We start from the raw sequence: 6939 nt of genomic DNA on the forward strand, positions 1-6939 counted from the left end.
GGGGGTGCAGCACCAGTTGAGATTCAAGAGATTGAGCATTTGAGATTCGACCATTCAACATTGAAGATTCGAGCATTCAGTATTGAAGACTCGAGATTTAAGCCTCTACCCTCCTGGCTCGTACACCCGCAGCCCCCTGGGACTCCGGCCAAGACCATGCAGCCCGAACATGCTCGGAGCCCAGGGGTCCTGCACCAGTCCAGAAGAGATGGCCGATGTTTTTAGATCTAGTGTGTTTTAGATGGCCTCAGATGTACCTCGACTACTGAGCTGCCAGATTTTTCATTTCTCTCTTTTGCAATGATTGTAAAAGCCTCATGTCAATTTTTAAAGAAATACACTCAGACCTTACACCACTCATGTTGAGTCTGTTTGTCAAAGCCGAATCCTGTGCACACCTGGCCAGAACCCATCGTCCAGCGGTACAAGGGACCCTGTAAGAAACCCCAGTCCATGGCCGACAACAGTGTACACTGTTAGATTGTCGTACGATGTGCAGGTGTGGTAATGCCAGTTTGCAATTCCAAAACCTGAGAGCCTGAAGCAACAGAGGCGGGAGCTTCAAGCCAGCCGCATCTAGTTAGAGACACTCAGTCTGTGTGTGTGTGTGTGTGTGTGTGTGTGTGTGTGTGTGTGTGTGTATGAGTAGGTGGGTAAGTGTACAAATGTGATGTGTGTATGATGTGTGTGATGCATGATGTGCGTATGATGTATGTGATATGTGAGTGATGTGATATGTTGTGTAATGAGTGTGATATGTGTGATGTGTATACAATGTGTATGTGATGTGTATGGTATGTATGAAGTGTGTATGTGTGATATGTGTGTGATGTGTGTGTATAATATGTATGTGGTGTGTGTGATGTATGTGTAATATGCATGTGATGTGTGTGATGTATGTGTAATATGCATGTGATATGTGTATAATATGTATGTGATGTGTGTGATGTATGTATGATATGTGTGTAATGTGTGTGTGTATGAGTGTGTGATGTGTGTATTCCCCATGGAAGCATTTGAAAAAAAGCCTTGAAAGGGACAGTAATGGAAACAAGTTGAGAAATAGACTGAGCTCCCTACTGTGTGCACAGACTGAACACTCTGGAAGTGGGAAAGGAGTGAACTGTAGATCAGTTTAGACAATCTGGAAAGGTGACATCATTCTATCCCCACTGTGGGGCTTAAGTGGCCCTCAACTCAAAACATCCCATGCAGTCACTGGAGACAATAGCTCACTAAGTGGGAAAGCACTTGCCCAGCATTTGCCAGGTCCTAGGTTCAATCCCCAGTACAGCCTGTAAATAAAACCATTTCTAACTGGTCAGAAGCGGTTACACACAGCTACACTCGAAAGGTAATGGCAAGAAAGTGAAGAGTTTGGCCGGACATGGTGGTGTGTCCCTTTAATCCCAGCACTTGGAAGGCAGAGGCTGGTGGATCTCCAAGAGTTCAAGGCCAGCCTGGTCTCCAGGCGAGTTCCAAGACAGCCAGGGTTGTCACACAGAGAAACCCCGTCTTTTAAGAGTGTTCATGAGCAAGCAGACAATCTTACTATCCAAAAACACCTGGCCAGACTCTTTTTCTAAGTGTCTCTAGCACTGTGGCCTTGGGCAGGTGACCAATCCCCTGGGTTTCTGCCTCCTCTTCTACCCACATTGTTAAATGGGGGTTTCCTCTACCAGCCTTTGGTAAGGATGGGGCTGCGGGGGGGGGGGGGGGGGGGGGGGGGGGGGGGGCTTCTCCCCTGGCCAGAACCCCTTCCAGGGAACTTCTAGGAGCCCACTACTGGGGGGGGGGGTTGCAGACAGACAAGCCAGGTTGCCAGGCAGGAGGTGACAGCTAAGGCACAGGTTGCACCTTCCTTTCCAGATCAAGGTGAAGCAGGACAAGGCAGAGATAGATCTCCCCCATTGGAAGAGAGTTGAGAGCACAAACCTCTTTGCTAAGGTATGGTGGGCTGCAGTGACCCTGAGTGCCCACTAGAGGTCACACCACAACCTCTTTGAAAGGAACATGGCCAGAACACAACCTTGGCCATGTGAACACCACCATATCCGGCCAAGGTTGTGTTGTGACACATGGTTTGAAAGGTTGGGTGATCAGATGGACAGAAGACTGGGCCTTGAAGACTGGAGAGATAACTAGACACCTGACATAGGAGGTAGACTACATCAGTGCAGGTGACAGATCATGAGCCCTCCATGAGCCCCTATCTGTAATCTCAGCTCCAGAAAGCAGTCACCCCTGCCCTCATGGCTGGCTGGCTGCTGTTTCCATGGGATGAAAAAAATCCAAATTCAGGCTAAAAAGGAAAGGGACAATCTGGTGGGGCCACCTGATATTTGCTTTAAAGTATTTCAGGCCTGGAGCTTGCACCGCAGAGGTAGGCATCTGCCTGGTGTCACTCCCACCCCCTCACCCCACCCACCCCCCCTGAAAATGAAACTGTCTGATTGATAAACCTGTGTGGAGACGCATCAGTCCATCACCAGACATACCTTCCCATCTGGACGCATGTCTCATTCTGGCACCTCTGATATGTCTGAAGCAGTGGTGCTGCCCGGGGGCGGGTGGTGGTGGTGGTGCGCTGCAGTCCAACAGTGGCCACGAGCAGCAGTGTTAAGTGCATGCTTTTTAAGTTTTATGCTTGCATCTGTGTCTGCGTGTGTGTGCATGTGCCTGCTGTGTATACATGGCTATACATGTTTGTGGAAGACTGAAGTTGACACTGAGTGTGTTCCTCGATTGCTCTCCACTTTTTTTTTTTTAATTTTTTTTTTAAGATTTATTTATTGTTATATGTAAGTACACTGTAGCTATCTTCAGACACACCAGAAGAGGAGTCAGATCTCATTACAGATGGCTGTGAGCCACCATGTGGTTGCTGGGATTTGAACTCAGGACCTTCGGAAGAAGAGTCAGTGCTCTTAACTGCTGAGCCATCTCACCAGCCCGCTCTCCACTTTTTTAAAAAATAATTTTTAAAGACTAATTTGTATGTGTGTCACAACTGACACGCAGTCAGATGGTCAGACGACACCTTTGCTGAGTGGGTCCTTCCCTTCTGCTGCACACGTGAGCTTCCAGCTGAATTCTCCAGTCTTCACCTCCCATTGGATGAAATGCTGGGATTAGACCATGGCATCTGGGTTTTGTTTTAATATGGATTCCAGGGACCAGAAGCCAGGTCTCCTGGCTGCACAAGCACCTTTATCTGCCTCCCTGGCCCTCCACATTACTTAAGTCAGTTGTTTTGTTGAGCTCATTCACTAGTCAAAGGGCCCCAGAAACTAACTCTCCTGTTCCTGCCTCTCCAGTCCTGGCATTACCGGAACTTAGGTGTTGGAGATCTGAACTCAGATTGTCATGCTTGTAAAGCAAGAAGCTTATGTGTGAATTGACCAAATATAGCTGTTTTGTTCTTACACTTTACATAAACATAATACTGCACCTCTTCCAGCATCCCATGGTGCAACAGTGATCCATGCACATTGGCCTTGACTGCCCATTCCCTCAAGGTAGCTGGACTGGGGCCCTCTGGGCTTTGCTGAGACCCCCCAGACAGACATCGGAGTTCTCAAAGCTGCCACCTTTGCTGTGGATGCCTGGCAGAATGCGTACCCCCATTCCTGTCCTATAACAACACAATTGCCCTCCACCACACTGCCATTGTCCCTCAGGGGGCACTGGATGGGGACTAAAACACAAGCCCACACTTTCTTGGGCTCTAACGAGTCACCTTGATCCTTTATCCTCATTTGGAAAAGCTGAAGGTTCTCTTTAGATCATAAAGGGGCTTATAAAAGATCATAAAAGATTAGCCCTGCAGCCAAGAGTGCAGTTGCTCTTGCAAAGGATCGAATTCGGGTCCCAGCACCCACGTGGCAGCTCAACATCATCTCTAACTCCAGTGCCAGGGGATCTGACATCTTCTGAATTCTTCAGGCACTGGGCATATGTATATGATGTACACATGCAAGCAAAACACACATATAAAATGTTAAATGAGAGTATGTGTGTGTGTGTGAGAGAGAGAGAGACAGAGAGAGACAGAGAGACAGAGACAGAGAGAAAGAGAGCGCCCCTCCTGGTGCTCCTATCTCCATCTTAAGAACACCAGTGAAACAAATCAACAAGGCTTCAAAAACAGGTTTACTGAGAACTGAAAGGAGAACCACACGTCCTAGGCGAGTGACGCAGGTGACATCAGGCACCAGGCACACAGCAGCTACTTTTTCAGGGTCCTTCCCTGACCCTTAGGCAAAGCGGAGCTGACCTGAGAGAGCTTTTAAGAGCCATACCCTCTGTCCAGAGTTGGGGGGGCAGGGACATGCTCCATATAAACCCCATTCTCCAAACAGGCTGTGAGCTTAAGAAACAGGCTGGAAGAGCACATTCTGGCACTTTGTGCTGGTCTCCATGCAAGCACAGAGGATTCAGCCATAGAGGAGCACCAGGCAGGTTCCTTCAGTGTCACGACCCACCATGAAACCCTTCTTGGGAGGTAGGCCATGGGGGTTGGGGAGGCTGTGAATGATAGTGCCTCACACAAAGTTCCAAACCATGCCCCATCCCCATCCCATTTACAGCTTCTCCAGGGAGCTACTCCACTCTCCTCCAGAACCTCAGACTTGGTCTTCCACAGTCAACATGACATGGTGACCTGGGAGGTAGACCCAAGCCAGGTGAGGGTTACACAAGATACTTCCCCATCAGGACAGAAAGATGGGGAGCAGAACAAAGGGCTCTGCATACCTAGCTGATCCACCCAGCATCTCCATTGCAGGTCAACCCCATACTAGGAAATGCAGGTGTCCTGAGGTTCATGAAGTCCTGAGAGCTTAGCATGATAGGCCCTCTGCACTAATGTCCATAGGTACTGAAAGGTGAACAATACATTGGACAGTGTACTGTTCACAGAGAGCAGCTGAGGGCTGGGGTAGGCAGCCAGCAGCCAGAGAGGAATCCCAGGTGGCCAGGCCACCCTGTGCTCAGCTCCAAGTTCTTGGTGAAGGAAGAAGGCTAACAGGCGAGTGCCTCGCTGCATGATGTGAGGAAGCATCTAGCCAGAAGCCACTGCCAAGCACCCTCTCTATAGGTAGACATGCAGGGACAGGAAGGTCCCAAGAGGAAGTACAGGAAATGTGCAGAGCTGACAGCCCAGAGCAGAGGGGTCCAGAAGGAGCCAGACAGCTGATGTCAAAGGGACACAAGGTGAATCAGGACCAAGGCATGGAGTCTAGAGCTCCCACCACTGGCAGACTGTTGATGTCTAAGGTGTGAGGAATGGCAGTGACATCCTGACACTACCAGGTCTGAACAAATCAGGACATAAACAGACATCAGCAATAGCCTCACTTGAAAGAATCTAGTCCCTGCTAGAAACTTCCTGAGGCTTGCCCCTAACCTTACCCACACCATCTCCACACACAGCAGTGCAGGCCAAGTGTGCAAATCCACAAGGTGCCTTCTTTCCAAAGTCCATAGGCTGTGCAGCCTGAGCAGTAAAATGACAAGACCAGCCAACAGTGCTAACCGGATGTACTAGCTGGTTTTGCATGCCAACTTGACACAGGCTGGAGTTATCAGAGAAGGGAGCTTCAGTTGGGGAAGTGCCTCCATGAGATCCAGCTGTGGTGGCATTTTCTCAATTAGTGATCAAGGGGGTAGGGCCCCTTGTGGGTGGTGCCATCCCCGGGCTGGAAGTTTTTGGTTCTAAAGAGAGTAGGCTGAGCAAACCAGGGGAAGCAAGCTAATAAGGAACATCCCTCCGTGGCCTCTGCATCAGCTCCTGCTTCCTGACCTGCTTGAGTTCCAGTCCTGACTTCCTCTGGTGATCAAAAGCAACGTGGGAGTGTAAGCTGAATAAACCCTTTCCTCCCCAACTTGCATCTTGGTCATGATGTTTGTGCAGGAATAGAAACCCTGACTAAGACACTGGGTGAGGCCCAGGGACAAAGACATCCACCTGCCCCAGTGGAGTTCCAGGGCCTTGCTGTTCTCTACATGAGGCCACACTATATCCAACAATGACGTCAGCCCTTGACAAGCCTTGCCTGTAGCAAACAGGGTGTGTGTTTAGGAAAGCCAGTGTGTGGTTGGCTAGTACGGTGTGACTGTCACTACTTAACCGGAAGTGGCTAAAGACACTTTAGAAAACCTTGAACTTGAGCCTTCCCGGAGCAAACCTCTGATTCTGGGTAACGTATACTTTTGCTCTTCTCCAATGAAACCTGAGGAGAGCCACCTGCATGCCCAGCTGCCTGGTCTCCACTGACCCTGCAGCTTCTTAGTCACATTCACCACTGTCCAAAGCCTCTCATGACTAAAAGAGAAAGTAACAAAAGGTCTGGGGTCCAATTCTGCAAAAGAAGCTAGAGGTCAGGACCCAGCTTGTTAGCTCACAGCAGGTTCTGTTATTGATCCTGACAAAGCCAGCATCCTAAAGCCCTAAAGCCAGCTTGCAAGGGTCCTTTGCCACATTACCTCTCCTGAGTCTACAGGCCCTTCCAGCTGTCAAGACACGGCCATCTTCACATGGCTGGCCATCTGCCTAAGGCCCTTCACCAGTAGGATGAGTTCTTAGCTCTTCTTAAGGCCCTTCACCAGTAGGATGAGTTCTTAGCACAGAATGAACAGCCGTGGGGGGAAGGGCAGCCTAGAAGCATGCTAACACTGGAAGCTCTAACAGGCGCTCCCAAAGGCCTCTGCCCTTAGGAGACACTAATGCTGGGCTCAGACAGGGTTCTCAAACACAGGCGCTAGCATGGCCCAACACTCAGGATCTCTGAGCAGGTAAGCCCTCAATTAGCAATGCTCCCGAGCACATGGCCACACAGAAGTGCGACATATCTAGGACTGTCTTCTCCCATTCACCTACAAAGGGCTTCACCAGCGTCCGCCGCTGATACCGTTGGCGTCAACACTTCGAGAGGCACC

Source organism: Mastomys coucha, unplaced genomic scaffold, assembly GCF_008632895.1.
Source record: "Mastomys coucha isolate ucsf_1 unplaced genomic scaffold, UCSF_Mcou_1 pScaffold22, whole genome shotgun sequence".
Lineage (NCBI taxonomy): Eukaryota > Metazoa > Chordata > Mammalia > Rodentia > Muridae > Mastomys > Mastomys coucha.